The 18,579-nt window shown below is 34.6% G+C and overlaps 1 protein-coding gene across 1 annotated transcript in view; it reads right to left on the minus strand.

The window, feature by feature from the left end:
- LOC149411690 (uncharacterized) overlaps positions 1-18,579 on the minus strand; it is a 139,190-nt gene that overhangs the window by 35,071 nt on the left and 85,540 nt on the right. The gene's annotated exons all lie outside the window — the stretch shown is intronic.

Genomic DNA, 18,579 nt, shown 5'->3' on the forward strand with positions numbered 1-18,579 from the left:
AACTGTCTTTGAGCAAGGGCTGTTTTGATTTTAAGTCATACAATTTGATTACTCGATGGACGTCGAGTGTCTAGAAAATGGTCAATGGATGGGTGTACGTGGGGTTGTCTGTGAATTTTAAATATATATTTTTCTTACGTTCTAAAAAGATTGTATAGAATACATCAATAAACTATCACAATACACCTATAAAATAAAGAATATACAACACTTTGGTAGAGTCCTTTTGTACCCTTAGTAAGTCGTAATATTTATAAAGTTGAACAGTTTTGTGTTCATCCTTAATTTTATTTATCAAAGGCAACTTGCAGACTAGGACACCTTCCTTCGGGCAATGGGCACATTAAAGATAATAGGTATCCATATAACGGTTTGCGAAACCCTTTGAAGATAACCAAAGTGTCGATTGACCGTTTGAAAATGCCATTTTTTCCAGAACATGGATCCGAAATATTAATACGTTTTATGTTTTTCATTATCAATCGTAATTATTGATTTGTTATTTTTTTATTATTTCAGTTAAGCAAAGGCAGTGTTATAAGCAGAATATTTTAACTAAAAGTTCTATGAACAGTAAACCACGTGTTATGATTAAAAATTATATTTCTATTTTTCTTTATTTCAAATCAAAACCAAAATTACCTTTGATATCATTAGATGTGTAAGAATGTACTTAAATACCTTCCTACTTAACTAATAAAACACATATATTATGTAACTTTTTTATTTATTTTAACTCAATGACATTTCTTTTCACAAACTTTCTTCAGTTAGGTAGGTACCATAATATTTTTAAAAAATGCGAATAAGAGAGAGTAAATAAACAATACGATTTCACATTTGAAAAGATAATCTTTTCTAAACCATAACGGCCATCATCTTGTAACCGGAAAAAAATCACAAACAACAAACCGAAATTTGCTGAAAAACTTCATACAACGTCGGAAAAAACAACATCAATAATGTCGAATTTTTCAAACATATTTATCAGCACTCTGTCACACTCAAAAATCACGATCACTGCTGATGAGCGTAAGCGCTCTGAGCTCATGGCTCCGGTTCAATTGAGCCGTCGTTCAATTGAGTGAGTCATGGCCCATCGCTACAAATACTAGTCAAAGCCGCACGTGAAACATGATTTCAATGCTCTACAAAAATTTAAAATATAAGTGAACAACGTAAACAATTATGAAGAGTGGAAAAAGTGGCATCAATTTTTGTATCTGGTTGCGTCAGGTCTGGAAACTTCTGCTCGAGATTAGATCTGTATTGCATAAGGCACATTTAAGGAATAATTTTAAAAACATGACCAGTACTAATAAATTACTATTTTTAAGTTTAAATTAATAAAGCGCACTTGACATGAAATGAAACTAAACTGAGCTATATAAATGAAAGGTTATTATTATTATTAATAAAAGAAAAATAGCAATATTAAAGGGTATGGATATTAAACTGCGTCTGCTCTCAACTCAAGATTTTCTAGCGAGACAGACACATAGTAAATCACCTATCTAGTAACGACGTATAAAGATGAAAAAAATAATGATTTTGCGATTGGGGCCAGCTTTAAAATTTAAATAGTTCATTCTCATGGGATTAATACGTGCGGTTTTGATAGTGGGTTTGCTAAAAGCTTCAGTGTGACCATCCGAAACATATAATCGTATTTAAAGTCTTCACGTTTGATGGTCTATCGGAGGCTAATGGCCGGAATGTATTGGGGTGGATGGTACTTAGTGGCCCGAGGGAATGAGGGATAATATTGACTATGATATCGTCAGAATCAGGTGGTTGGATCTCCTCATTAAATTAATGATATTTTTGAGTATTAAAACAATTGTTATTATATTGTGGTGAATTTTAAATTGGAGATTAAAACCATATCGAATTTTGGCAGTGGCGCAAAATTGATAATTTGGTGATGATAAGATGATTCTTCGTGGTCGAGGGGTAAGGCTCGGATTCAAATCATAACATTTAGCACCCTAACGTGCTTAGCTATGTACTTTCTATAACAAGCTGATGTCAGCAGCACGAAAATAACCTCCGACAGATGAAACTTTTCTCCAATCAGCCTTTTCCGACGGTCTCTAATAGGGTAACAACAAAATAATTCCCCTAGCTTTAAACTGAAGAGCACAGACAGGAGAACTTTTGTGAAAAAAGCTCAGTAAAATAGTTGGAGTCTTTACAAGATTTTTAACTCCTGAAGACTTGGGGTGTTCGGTAGACTGACCTTTCAAAGTCACATTTACTTAACCTTTGGTAGCAGTTTTCGTAGCAGGAAATTTTTCAGATTCTTGACTTTACCCTGCCTGAAGGAAAATGGATACTACCTGTGGCTCTATTCAGCTCATGTTCTCCAATTCAATAAACTCTATAAATTGAATTTGCTTTGACTTTTAGTGAAAATTGGAATCGATTGTGGAAACAACTCAGACAAGCCATTAAATGGGCATCAAAATTATTTATTGTATTTTTTGTTTTATTGAGTTTTATTTCAATGTAGTACATTTGTTACATATATTTTGTTTAAATTGCTACCGGTTTACACACCGTTTGAACACAACCCTGTCATTAACTAGCAATCTTAAAACTACGTAGTTAATGACATCGTTAAAGTAATCAAACTTTAAGTAACAAATGTACATTATAAAATAAAACTCTATAAAACAAAAATGTCTGGAAATTGTTACATATTTAATGCCCAAGAAATACAAAATATTTTATTTTAATTAATTTATTAATGATTCGATGATTGAAATGTGTGATGTCGTAATTTTTAAGTGTAAATTAATCATACCTAAAATTGACAATGTTTGTTTTTGACAGGCCATAATAAATTTGGAAGACTGCTCGAATGTGGAACGAGCTACCGGAATCTGATTTTCCTCCTTCATATAATCTAAGCCTCTTCAAGTCCCGCATTATTAAAGCCCTTCATACAGCCCCTATCTTAACCCGCCTCAAAACGCTGCCCAACCGTATGGCACCATAGCTCTCCTGCCTTTGCACTGTACAGACAGGGGAGCTCTTGTAAGATATCACATAAAAAAATTTCAAGCCAAAGTGCAAAGTTCACGAACTGACAATAAATACCAAACATGCCCGTTGTAACTCTGTACAAATAATACAAGCCATATTACATGAATATTTAACACGTATTTTTCTCATCAGGCGGGAAGGTGTATAACGTAACACGGTAACATGAAAATCTCCGACATTTTCAATTTTTGTATGTAGATTTGTTAATACGAGAAATGGAAACGTCAAGCCAACATGTGCGCTGAAACTCTACTTCTGGTTTCAGAAAATACACTGCCATGTCTGCCATGCCTAAAAAATATATTTCTTCCATAGCCCGAATGCGGCTGGGTCACAATTATTGTCTTAGCCATCTTGCCACGTTCTACATAGTCAGTTTGCCGTACTGTGATTGTGGGTCACAGGATACTCTGGACCATAATTTCTTTGAGTGTCACCTCAATGACCAATTTCCAAACTTCATGCATGAATTGGTAAAACTTGATATTGAATTCCCTCCCCTGCCTTATTAGTCTAAACACTACTAAAATTTACCATTTGTTGGGAAAATTTATATATAAAAATGGCCTTAACATCTGACTTTAAATCACATTTCTTTCACTTTCATTTGTATACATTTGTTCAGGTTTCTATTTTATTATGTTTATGTTAGGTTTAGATATTTATTTTACGTATATTTATGATGTATAATCGTATGTATATTTATATTCTGTCATTTGTCGTATTTGTTAATAATAAAAAAATGTTAACTGGGTATGGCCAAGATCACCCCTAGTGGGCGAAAGCCAAAATAAAGAATAATAATATTTTTAAAAATTACTTCACGTTTTCTGAAATTTTTGACATAATAAAAATATTTTGTATATTTTAATAATTTTGTTTCGTAGAAACTTGTTTTTCAAACATTTCCATTAAGCAACAATAGGTATACCATTGTTGACTGAGTGTAGCGAAGTCCTGTTTTAACTCGACCGTTCGGCATTTCGTCTGCTTGTACAATTATTGTCTGTCCGTTTTTGCTGCCCTTCATAGAAAACACCGATGAAATTTTAAACGAAATAAACATGTGATATTTTCAAATTTTTATCTAAATTAGATGCAGTTAATAGATTCTGTTTCGATAGCTCTTGGAATATTTCCAGCAGTTAATTTTTTGGCTATGAAATCTAGAAAGAGGAACGGAATGGAACTCTGAAAGGATACAATTGGAACAATGAAAGTCCTTTGGTCTCGGTGTCCTCGACGTTCCCTCTCTCTGTCAGCAAGAAAAAAACTCCAATGCGAATTGCACTTCGCGGAATTGCAAACTAGCAACCTGTTATGAGTGGCGCTGCAGAAATGGTACTGGAAGTACTTCCCGTCTCTTGGTGACAGAGTTTATAGGACAGAAAGGAAGGGATTAAACTATTGGAAATAACAATCTGCTATATGCCAGAACAGACAATATATAAAGGTTTATTTATAATAATAACATATCGTATTGCAACCTTTTTATTTTAGTAATAAAGCTATAAAACCACTCGAGCGAATGGTGTCATAAATATCTAAATATTAACATGGAAACAAATAAAACTGATTACTGCGGTTTAAAACCGAAGAATCCACATAGATTTCGCCGTTTATTCCATATTTTTAGGTACCATTAATTTGGCAAGTGACCACTATAATAATTTTAGCAAACTGCTCGAAAGAACATCGCTCGAAAAACAATAATAGACAACAAATGATGTCAGATAATGTCCGCCATCTTAAGATGTACTAAAATTTGGAACACAAATAAAACACATTCTTTTTTTCATCGTGAATTCGTAATATGAAAGGACAACCCTAATGAAAACTGGACAAAAAAGACCTTGCGAAAGATCCATTATGTCCCGAAATTACCGTCCTACAATTTTCTGTCAGTAATTAGAAGAAAACAGTGCGGAAAAACTTATGGCGAATTTTTCTGGCCAGATAAATATTGCACCTGGGTATTCATTTAGATGGATAAAACCAAGTATTTTTAGAATCCACCTGAAATATTAAGATATATTTTTATTTTATTCGGTTAAATTTACTTTGTATTTTCAAGCATCAGTGTAATTAATTCCTTGTTAGCAAAACACGTCGGTAATTTTGTTAGCATAATGACAAAAACATTTATTTTAAATTTATGTATAAAATAAGGTAAAAGTGAAGGTAAAGTATAAATCTCTCGACTAGCAAGCCGAAGCTCGCTGATTAAAATTTCGGCGTGCGCAAGTAAATTTAATTTCATTACTTCGTGTTGTTTTACAATTTATTAATTTAAATTTAAATATAGTATACTTGCGGCACGTTCCATAGTGGAAGATACTTTCAGAATCGCCCTGGTGAAAGACCACTATTCAGAATTGAAACGTGGAATGAAATTGCTTTAGCCGTGTTTGGTGACCAGATCTGAATAGCCAGGTGCTCCGCCATCTTCCTCTTCGCCATTTCCTTCCCCTCCTCACAGTCTTCACCCTCACAACATACCCCCGATCAGGAATACCATAGTCTCACTGCCGGTTGAAGGTTGTTGGAACTCTTGTGAGGTTTTGCAATTGATTTCATTTCATGTTCCTAATAAAGCCACACAAACTAACATTTATTTAATTGCATCAATAATGTCAATGCCTAATAACTCCCTTATACGCAGATAAAAAATAGTAATGCAGATTTATTAAGAAAATGGCTATTTTAAAATATTTACGAAGCTCTGTTTTAACTCGATCTTTTTGCAATTCGTCGGTCTGTAAATTGTTTTCAAGTTCCGGTTCCGTTTCAAAATGGTGCCGTGTCGGACGTTGATTTTTTTATCACGCCAAGGATCGAATGAGCGTGCATCCTTATACAAGCTGTCAAATCGGAATAATCAATATTATAGTACTGCCTGAAAAATAATTAAAAAAATAATTGTCACGGAGATAATGATGTTACTTGGACAAATTGCATAAACCCTTATTTGAAACTAAAAAAAATGCTGTATAAAATATAAGGTTTATTATTAAGTACTTAGATATTTAATTACCTACGTACAAATCTCGAGATTTCAGGGGAAATTGTGGTTTGGATTTATAAAAAAATAAAGTAAATTAGAAACATACTTTTTTGATTCGAGGTTTACTAATCACAGAACTACTAGTGACTTTCTATACGATCTTACACGGTATTGCTTCTACTGCCATAGGTCACCTCTAGTGGTTCGCTACGTATGGTGACTTAGCAGTGGTGCGCTGGTTCATGGGGTGAGGTTTATTCATGTCTTGGTGGCCTAAGCGTCCGCCCACAGTGAAAGGGATGATTCATACGTCTGTCACTCCTGGAAGTTTAACCCCTTTTACTCCTCTCCTTCCTAGAACTTAATCTTCTTCATTTACTTATAAAAACACTCTACAAGGCTTCCCCAAATACGGCACTGGCCCTGATGCAAAATATTTTCATAGTAAGAAGCTGATGTAAAAAAGCAGTAATTGTTAATTTTCTGAAGGCTCCGTAGTAAGTTTTCAATAAGAAGCATAAGATGGTTTGAAAGGAAGATAATGTATAAATACCAATGTTAGAGGGAGTGCGCTATTAACAAAAAAACGATAATAACTAAGCGAAAATTATAAGAGTATCAATTTAATAAAACGTGACTCTTATAAAATAGAGCAAAAATCTTTCAGCAATTGCCTATGTTGCATTTAAAGACACATTGTGAAGTTTTTTTATAACTACATATAACATATTATATAAAAAAAAAACAGAATGTGTTTTTAATATTTTAGAAGAAAACTTTGCGATTTTTTTCTATCCAGGGAATTTCATGTAATTACCATTTCGGCTGTACAATTGCATAGATATTTTCTTAAGGCGATGCACTACATCATGTCATATTTTGAATTGAGCCGATATCAATAACAACCCTTACGTAGAAGGCGATAAAGTGTTCAAGAGATATACGTTATACTTGGTAGAAATTCGGAATAATGGGACTTAATTTGTTCAAAAATAAATAATGGTTTTCTGGGCAAAACTCGATAGGAGAGCTGGTTTACCATAAAATTACGTCAGCTCTTCAGTGTGTAGGCAGGCATTATGTTTATACTTTGTACACGCATAATTCTAATTCTGAGCACAATCAATAATAATACTTCGTCGTCACATCTTTCAGAGCTTAAACAAAGCCTGAAGAGCATTGTCGCCTTCAACAATACAATAACCATTACAACCGAAAATTATAGCTACTTTTAAAGTGTCCCCCTTTGCTGGCGCCTAATACCCGTTATTCTTGTGTAAAGCCGACCACAAAAAATATCCTAACTGGGATATCGCTATCATTTGGCCCGCGTGACTAAACCAGGGCTTCACAATAAACTTGGTCTTATTATATTATACGGTTATCGGTCATCTTTTAATTCGAGATACCGGTTTTCATAATCGAACCTAATTTTACCCAACTCAAGTATTTGATTCACACAATGTATTCTGGCGAAAACTCATTCTCATAGGTAGTCACTTAACTCCTCCAGCATTTTAGGGCCATATATGACCGGGTGTACATATTTTATAAAATCTATTTTTATATTTTTTTCTAATCATAGAAATACGTAATTTTTTTACATTAGAAATTAAAATAATAATTCTTTCCAGTTTGCTTCTGGATGCCATTAAAAAAATCCTAAAAATAGCCAAAATGAATAATTCAATGAACAATTGGTTTATTTTTTACTCTATGAACTAGATAAAAGTGAAGTTACAGTTTTCTTACAAATTCCCCAAATAGAACGGATGTGTTTTAGAAATATCGAGTTAGCTCAATTTTTCTACTATTGGCGTAGAACATAACGTTAACATATGGTTAGTAGGGTCATATATGACCGGGCGTCCATATTTTACAAAAGCATCCTCATTTTTTTTCTATCATATGGAAATAAGTAATTTTTTTTAATTTTAGAAAGAAAAATAATAATACCTTCAAGTTTGCCTCAAATATTTATTCTGGATGCCATTATTAAAATCCTAAAAATAGCCAAAATTAATAATTCAACGAACAATCGGTTTAACCTAAAAAAATATTTTTCATTAAACTATACAAAAGTGAAGTTACAGTTTTCTTACAAATACCCCAAAAAAAAAACGAATGTATTTTCGAAATATCGAGTTCTCTCAATTTTTCTGCAATTGGAGTAAAACATTACATTAAAATATGGTTATCGTTTTTGACAATATTTTTCATGTATGATATTAAAATTTTATTATTTAAAAATAGTAATGTTTATTTTAAATGCATACACCGGAAAGTTAATTTTATCTAGTTTCTAAAACAGTATTTGTTTTTACGAAAAATTAAAAAATAAGATTTGAAATACATATAAAACATTGCAAAGTAAAAAAAATGTGTTGAAATTACTGAAGGGTTAATATTTGTTATAATAAGCGTTAATTGATCGTACCTTTCCTTGGACATCCTCGATTTTTTTTAATCTAGTTACGAGTCATTAAACAAACTGGTGTGTAAAATGTTTAATGATGTGTAATCGAATGACCGTTGATTGTGTATATTTGAGTACGAATGACCACTGCCCATGAGAAAAATAATTTCAAGGAAAGGAGAAAGGACTCACGATGTATTTGGAGCAAATTCTCTGCTTTGTCCAGTTAATATTCATTTGCGAATAGCGGTCTAGCGGTTCACTATGTAAATGACATGCAAGGCACTCACAAAGAAACGACGGTGAACTTCATTAAGCGAAAGTTTTTTTCTATGGAACTACGAAGACGGAGGAGAGGTTAACGGTAGGATGTAATTTTGAAGAAAACAGCTAGTAAACCGACACGGACAAACGGTGAAAGATACTCGTATGACGGGAGACAAGGTATTTTTTAAATTACGAAAAATACAACAATACTATCTCCCAATAGCTGTCTTATCTGTATGGGTATTGTGTAAAATAGCGTTATGACATATTAATTTAGATTGTCACTGCGGGAAATGTGAAACATTCCTTGAATGAAATTATTCAATTAATATAAATGGAACAATACACGCTTCAACAACGCATTGAAATTATTAAAATTCACTTGAGTGAATCAAATGCAAATCATCTTGAGTGATGAGGCCCATTTCCACATCGATGGCTTCGTCAACAAGCAAAATTGTCGCATCTGGGGCTCGAAAAACCCAAGAGTTATTGTTGAAAAGCCTCTCTATCCTCAACGTGTGACTGTTTGGTGCAGTTTATGGTCCGCCGGAGTCATTGGACCTTACTTTTTCGAAAATGAGGCTGGAGCAACAGTTACGGTGAATGGATCGCTATCGAGAGATGATTAATGATTTTTTATGACCGGAATTGGATGGTATAGATCTGGACAACGTTTACTTTCAACAAGACGGCGCTACGTGCCACACAAGCAACGAAACCATTGATCTTTTACGATTGAATATCAAAATAACACCCCTTATTGGAAAACCTTCTACTTATATCATCAAACATATTAATTTCAGTTGTCGGTTGAATGAACTCATATTTGCTGTGAATTATCTCAATAATTTTCAAAATGGGAATAAATTGTGTGAATAATAATTCAGATTCAGACCAGCAATTAATTCAGTACCTACCAATAAGAATAATTATATATCTGTTTCAGATTTTGAACAAGTTGTGATGAACAGAAGAGGACAGCTATCATATTATTGAGCTCGTCAGCTTATAAAAAATTGATAGCAAGCTGGAACGCTCCAAGAATCCGTTTAGCGAAAACCTTTAAAATATTACAAAAATGGCGCTAAATAGCCATTTGATGATAATATTACATTTGAATTTATGAGAATTTCAACCACAAAAACATAAACTCACCCACAAATCAGAATTATACACACCGATTCAATAACTACACGTATAAAAACTCACCCACACATCAAAAGTATACATACCGATCCAATAACTAACTACACATACACAAACTCACCCACAAACCACAAGTATACATACGAAACAATAACTGCATCTACACAAACCATACATATTCCAAACAAATTAACCACACGAATTCGGCCATAAACCACAAGTATACCTACATACCGTTCCAATAACTGCACATACACAAACTCATCTATTAACCACAAGAACACACACCGATTCAATAACTGCACGTATTCAAACTCACCCATAAACTACAAGTACACATACCGATTCAATAACTGCATCTACACAAACCACAAGTACACAAACCGATCCAATAACTGCACGTACACAAACTCACCTACAAACTACAATATAGTTGGCACTTTACTAGTGCAGACTTACTAAGTCAAAAATCACATGATATTATAAATATAGGATTTGTCAATATTTGAAACTTGAAATATTACGACTTCAAAAATTTATACAAAAAAATATTATTTATTTTTTCGGAATAACTTTATTGAGTAAAACCCACAGACATAGGAATTAATAGACGAGAAGATAAAGGCGAGGGGTAAAATCAACTGTTGAAGAACGAAGGGAGTGAAGATGACTGTGATTCGTCAATAAATCAATCTGACAGTAAATAGGCATCTCGCATTATAATATCACCATTTACTTCTTAAAAGTAAAATCTGCTTTGAATGAATAGACATTTTTACATGGGAGCGCAAATTACTCGCCACGTTATGAACAAATTTGCGAAGTCCAAATTCGGCAAAGTAAGGCAGCTTCTATATTCAGAGTCATAGTTAGTTTCAGAGTATTTAGTTAAGACACTTTTATAAATGTTCATAATTTACTTCCCAGCAACCAACCAGCTTTGTGTTTCGCGTCCAGACGTTTCTCGATGTGATAGTAACAACTGATTCATATTATACGATGTGAATATGCTTAAAATAAAATAAAATAATGCTTATATATGGAATGTAATACGACAATTGGGTTTATTCTCTTTTTTCGCATCTATTTTTACCAGTTTTCATAGTACAAGTAAACATTTTGCCGTGTTATTTCGTAAAATGAACCGATGATGCCTCGACCATAGTTCGCACAAGAATGATGACGTCACGTTTTCAAATATCACTTGAGGCCGTACGCGAGCCCAGCCGGCTCAATGGAACCGGTATGGGGAGTGGGGATAATACGCTTTTAATCACTTAGGGCAGGTCTACCTAATATTCATATGTCTATGGTAAAACCTCAAATTGTAATATTTAATTATTGAAGACAATATTAGCGATTTCTAAACGAAAATCTGAAACAGAAAAATCAGAAAAGGATACGGTCACATCTAGGACATGACTTGTGTCCCGGCAAGACAAGGGTCCTGGGTTCGTGTCCTAGATGTGACCGTATCCTTTTCTGATTTTTCTGTTTCAGATTTTCGTTTAGAAATCGCTAATATTGACTTCAATACCTAATTAAAAAAAATATAAGTTTCAAAAATACAATAATTAATCAATAAAATTGTTTTGGTAAGATCTTTATCGTTCGTCTGAATTGTTACAAGAATCATTTCCAGATTATGAAAATGGCACTTACATTTAAAGCAAATTCGAGTTCTAGAGTTCATTGTTCGAATTTACAGACAGAACCCCAGCCAAAATTAGTATTTTTAGTTTAATTTTTACATGGCCATTTCGCGAATGTTTTTTTCACTCTAACAGACAAGCCTTTGAGGTGATTTTTCACAAAAAACGGCGCTATACAAGTTATCCTGTAATTATCATTAATATTAACTGGCGCCAATATGCGGTTGAATTTTTTTCATAAAATATATTAGGTTTTATGTTTATTTGAATACGTTAAAACATGCACATAGTTAACCGAGTTCGGTTTGAACACATTCGGAGACCCTACCTAAAACATCTATATAGTTAACCGGCTTCGGTTTGAACACATTCGGAGACCCTACCTAAAACATCTATATAGTTAACCGAGTTCGGTTTGAACACATTCGGAGACCCTACCTAAAACATCTATATAGTTAACCGGCTTCGGTATGAACACATTCGGAGACCCTACCTAAAACATCTATATAGTTAACCGGCTTCGGTTTGAACACATTCGGAGACCCTACCTAAAACATCTATATAGTTAACCGAGTTCGGTTTGAACACATTCGGAGACCCTACCTAAAACATCTATATAGTTAACCGGCTTCGGTTTGAACACATTCGGAGGCCCTACCTTAAACATCTACATAGTTAACCGGCTTCGGTTTCAATACATTCGGAGATCCTACATAAAACATCTACATAGTTAACCGGCTTCAGTTTCAACACATTTGGAGGCCCTACCTAAAACATCTACATAGTTAACCGGCTTCGGTTTCAACACATTTGGAGGCCCAACCTAAAACATCTAAATAGTTATGTGGTTTCGGTTTCAACACATTTGGAAGCCCTTCCTAAAAAATCTATATAATTAACCGGCTTCGGTTTCAACACATTTGGAGGCCCAACCTAAAACATCTAAACAGTTATGTGGTTTCGGTTTCAACACATTTGGAAGCCCTTCCTAAAAAATCTATATAATTAACCGGTTTCGGTTTCAACACATTTGGAGGCCCAACCTAAAACATCTACATAATTAACCGGCTTTGGTTTAAACACATTTGGAGGCCCTTCCTAAAACATCTATTTAATTAACCGGCTTCGGTTTGAACACATTCGGAGGCCCTACCTAAAACATCTAGATAGTTAAGTGGCTTCGATTTCAACACATTTTGAGGCTCTACCTGAAATATCTACATTGTTAACCAGCTTCGAAATCAGAACATTTGGAAGCCCAACCTGAAACATCTAAACAGTTAAGCGGCTTTAGTTTCAACCCTTCCTAAAAAATCTACATGGCTAACCGGTTTTCATTCGGTTTTCCTTCGGTTTCAACACACTTGGAGGCCCTACCTAAAACATATAGCTAACCGGTTTTCATTCGGTTTTCCTTCGGTTTCAACACATTTGAAGGCCCTACTTAAAACCTCATTCCCAAAACGGGTCGCACCCTGTGAACAAAGATATAAAATCAGAACCCCAATTCTTGCACGATTTAAATTTGGTTTTCAAATTAAACGATACGGCTGTTTAATGTATTCAAAAGAAGCCACTCAAATTCATTTCGGTTTCTTTATGGGGTCGCTTAAACTGGGAACGTAATTTCGAAAAAATTACAGCATCTTTGTTCTGGAAAAACGACATTTTGGTGCCATCTGCCGACTGTAATGGAAGCGGCAAGAAATATAGAGCTTAAAAAGAGAAGATTTAAGACGAGAAATTAGAATGTATCTTTTAAACACACTTTTTAATCTTGGAAACATGGCGCCGTTTGTTGTATGTAAGCAATTTATTGGGTGGCTTACTAATAATTTGAAAACCGCCGTACAAAAATAATATCTAAATATTCGTTTTTTTGTAATCAATAAACTGTTGTGGACATAAAATTAAAAATAATCACTGATGGTGAGAAATAAATTGCAACAAATTACATCGAAATACGGCAAAAAAAGGTTAATTTCCTGTCAAGGTTTTTGGGTACTTAGTTAGATGTAAGAATTACAGTGATGTGACATGTATTTTATTCTTACTTTTAATATTTAACATTCTTATTTCTTTTCTCTTTAAAATATCTTTTTATCAATCAGTTTATTCTTTATTTTGATTTCTAATATGGTTTCTTTAATAATAAGTATTGTTTTAATTTTTGTTTTTCAAACATGTCCTATTCTTTTATGTTTTGTTAGTTGTTCTACGAAATAGTATTTTGTTATTCATAAATAAATCAGCTACGAAATTACCAATTTCCTAATTTGAGAATATCACCAAAATTGTAATCTTTTAAAATTTTTAAAATAAAATAAAAAAATAAAAAAACTGTTTTGAACTAGCGCAGATCAGTGAAATAAAAACAATGGAAAAATAAAACGTGTGTATGATCAGAGTTATCCTTTATTAATACAGGCCATGCCGTAGATAATTAAATGACAGTTATAGAGATCTGTTTTCGCACTGGGTTAGTATATACAAGGTGCCCCAAAAAAATAGTTTCATGCGAGAGTCTAGAGCAGGGGTTCCAAACCCCGTGCCCGCGGGCACCATGGTGCTCGCAGAACGATTCGTATTTGCCCGCCACTATTAGACAGTTTTTTTCATAAACATTAATTAAAAATGTGAATTATTTTTATTTATTTGTTAGAGTTTTAATTTTGAGTGCCTAAATTATTAAATACGTTCGTATATTTGCAATATTGTATGTATGAGTGGTTCCTTTGCTGACAGTACTTGTCGCAATCTGTCTAGCGGCGAGCCATACAGCACTCTTCACGCTAGCCTGGAACGGAGAGTTCTATTTGCACATCACTCCTTGTACACGCAGAAAACCCGAAGTGAACGAACGCCACGAACTGAGCCGATGAACGCTGCAGGCGCCAAAAAACATGGCACATTATTCTACCAGCTCTGTCTGTCAGTGAAAGCAATAAGCATGGCCCCGACAGCCAAACTGACAGTAGTCACGTGCTCGTACCGTCCCGATCGGTTCGGCGATCATCGGCTCACTTTGAGTTTTCGGCATGTACAAGGAGCGATATGCAAATAGTATTCCCCACCTGGAACTGCATCGTTGTCATTTTGATTGCGATTGCTGCCCCGAGTTTGTCGATTAAAAATAGGTGGTGCCCGCCACCCTACCGATGTTTTAAAATGTGTTCTAGTGTAGAAAAATGTTGGGAACTCCTGGTCTAGAGGGACCCATTGGGCTACCCAAATCACCCACTATGTATGTTCCGCGATTTTTCGTAGTTTTCAAGTCATGATTTTTTTCGTATTTTTTTGTGAAACTTTTAACTTACGAGAGATTATTGGTCACAGAGACATTATGGGGATACTTGTATTTTTTTGCTATTTAAGTGAAGTAGTATGCCTTGTAGACACAAAAATAATTGTGGGCAGATCTGATACATAATAAATATATAAATAATGTTTTCCCTGCTATGTGATTTTTAACAACTCCTGTCACTGAGCAATAAATGTTTATAATAATAACCGAATGGAAATACCCCATCAATTTCTGTGCTCCTAGTATTTTGTTTCGGCAGGTTCACGTTTTACTTTCTATATTTTTATGCATAATTGTGACATAGCACCAAAGCGGAAAATAACACAAGTTAGTTACCTCGTGACATTTATTTTTTGACGTTTATTGTATATTAAAAATATTTGGCGCAGACCCGTGATGTCTTAATTCATATTTTGAATAAGATAATTGAAATAATTTTCCTATTAAAATATTACGATTTTATAGGTAGGAACTTACTTTATCGCTTGTTTAAATTTTGTACACAATCAATTTGTAGCAGTTCGCTTTTGCCCCGCTACCGTTTTAAGACAAACTTAAACAAACTTTAACAAACTCCATCCAAGACCGCCTTCGTCTATGGGATCCGTGCTCTATGGGTTTTCCTAGAAGGAAGCAGAAGAGATAATTTCCTAAAGCCAGTACCAATCGGACAGCCTTGCGGAGAGGGCGCGCCAACTGATGTGATACGAGCAACTGCTCCAGTCGACATATTTCACGGGAGACGCTGATGGCGGACATAGCTAGTTTATTTATTTATTATTGGATAATTTGTATAGCGCCGCTTTTGTGAGATATCACCTCAGGGGCGCTTTACAGTTGATGCAGGTATTACAGAAAATATAAATATTACAAAAATAGAGTGAAGTTAAGTTAAGTAAAATGAAGTAAAGGAACAGGTGACACGAAGATAGAAGATGGAGACTCTGCAGCAAGAATCCCAGGTGGTGAAGAAACTGGTCCAGCTGCTGCAGCGAAAGAGTCCACCGCGTCCACCAACAGTGCCAGCACGAGGTTCGTCATCCGTCCAGGTATGTGTCTGCTGCGAATAAAGCGCTGACACACTATCCTCTCACAGATACCAGACCTTGGCAGCACCGCTGTGACGTTCTACGAAGATAGAAGATGGAGACTCTGCAGCAAGAATCCTAAGTGGTGAAGGAACTGGACCAGCTGCTGCAGTAAGAGAGTCCACCGCGTCCAACAACAGCGTCCAGGTATGTATCTGCAGCTAATAAAGCGCTGACACCTCACATAGATAAGAGACCCTGGCAGCACCGCTGTGACGTTTGTCAAGTCCATCATTTATCTCCATGTAATCCTGTTCCTGGTAATTGTTGAAGTGGTGCATTCTGTCCGCAATAAAAAGACGGTTGGGTAATAAATTGCCCTGGGCTTAGTAAAAAACTTGCCAGTGTCCAAGCTTGCCCAGTTTCCGAGAATTTTGTTGAAAACATCTGGAGTGCATTTACCGGTCGCCGTTCGTTTCGAAAGTCCGATATTTTTGAGCAAATTTCAGAATATTCACTTTAAAACACTGCACTCAAATCACATATTATAAAGTTCTAATAATTATTAAGTTTATTTTTATTTAAGTTCAAATGTTGATGGATTGATTTTAAAAATAATTTCAAAGGGATGTTGCCTCATTTCCCTTGAAAATACTAAAAAAACACAAAGCGGTTGGAGGAAGCGTTAGGACGCGTCCTGCTGCCACGAAGGGCGCTACAACAGTTATATTTAATCGCTGGTCATCATGCCAATCTCTCACTTATTTACAATTCTTTCTTAAGAGTTGTATGGCACCCATTTCAGTGAATCAGGTCAGATATTTTATGTTATAAACAGTGTAACACTTTTGACTAATTTATCGCTACTTTAAAATTCCTTCCGTGCGATCAATTCTTCGAATTGTCGCACACCCCTTGAGATCATGCTAATCTTGTTATTTGAGAGTCTCTAGCTCTATTTGTTATTTGAATAAATATAATATTAATCATCGTACCTCTTTTATTCAATAACAAAGCAATCCTCATTGTCTTTTACTAATTATGTTACAATGGCCCGAGAGTGGTTGAATTTGTACGTGAGATTATTGCATTAAACTGGCGACCAATCGTGTCTAAATTATTATTAGCACAATTGTCACAGTTACAAAATTCAATTTTTGAAAATGAAACTTAAATTCAAAGCAAATCCGAGTTCTAATGATTGCCAAACCGTAGTTAAAGATACCTAACCAAAATTAGGTATTTTGATAATTTTGAAGTTTAAAGAAAGTTTGCGTAATAGTCATGTTCATTATCTCCACTTTTGGTTGTAGATAATAACGAAGTCAATATAGTTCATCACTCACCAGAGATATGCTCCATAAATTTGACAACTCCAATTTATTATAAAAGTTTAGGAAAACGTCTAAAACCAATCACTGACAACTCCACTGCGTCCTATTGTTGTTTTATTATTTTTTCACAATTTATTCACCGATCTATCAACATTTCTACCCTGTCAAGAGTTCTTCATAAAATATGTTTGAAAAGCGGTTTATTTTTGTGTAAACGCAAATAAATCAAAATAATTATCTATTCCCCCCTTGACGGGTAAAAGTCACACATTTTGGATTGGAAGCCATCTATCGCCATGTCACTTTTTCAGATGTTTTTTTGTCACACATCCGTTACTGATCATTTTCCCCTTTTTGGCACTTAGAACGCTTGAATACTGAGATCCAAAGAGTAACTTATTAAATTGTTTGTAGTATTTCGAGATTGATAATATTTTGCAAACTTACATGAGATTTAGAAAAACCATCTCATTCTCTTTTCCCACCCGTCAAATATAAAAAAAAAAAAATAGTTTCACGGAGGAGGCCACGAGGAAAATAATTTCACTCAGGGCCTATGTCATCTTTAGATATGCTGTATGAAGGGGTTTTTTAAGGAAAGGAAAGAGAGAAAAATCTGGGAAGTAAAAAGGTTGAGGGATTGATAGGAATCTGGGAGTAACGAACGTATAAATTCACCTCCCCCACTGCGGTGAAAGGCGATGGATTGAGATAGAGTCCGGCAGGAGAGGTCAAAAGGTCTACTTCAATCAGTCTCTCGGGATCTGACCCGCTACGCAGTAGATAGGCAAACGCATGCGCTGCCAAGACCTAGAAAAATCTCACCCCCGTAAACCCGGGTACTCCTTCTAAGTTTCCAAACGTAGCGAACCACTTGGAGTGACCTATAAAAGGGGTGTTGGTTATCCAATAAATCGATCCCGGCGACTGTCTCTAAATTGAAACAAATTATCAAAATTTGTGTTTAGCAAGAATTTATAAAAAAAGTAATTTTAAACTCTGATGAACGACGGTAACTAGTAGTGATTAACAAAATAAGTATCTTCAGAATAAAAGAAAATAAAAACACAATTTTAATATCAGATTCTTGTATTATCATTTACCATATTATTTAACTTATGTCACTCGTACAAATATTGATATGGAAACATATGAAATAAATTTCGCAAATTATGACAAGTGATCATTCAAAGCTTTTTGCAAATTTGCCATAATATGCCAAAAATCGCTCGAGTAGATATCATTTTATACTTGGCATTCATGTCAGACATAATATAATGGTTAGATTTTGATTGCTTTGTAAGAGAGTTGGCGTGTTAACTTCATCCCTTGGGAAGGATTATTTCTAATAGATTTTCTTACAGTCTTGGACTATAA

The sequence above is a fragment of the Hesperophylax consimilis genome, chromosome 25 (genome assembly GCF_061612785.1).
Source record: "Hesperophylax consimilis isolate HC1 chromosome 25, BYU_Hcon_1.0, whole genome shotgun sequence".
NCBI classification, from domain to species: Eukaryota; Metazoa; Arthropoda; class Insecta; order Trichoptera; family Limnephilidae; genus Hesperophylax; species Hesperophylax consimilis.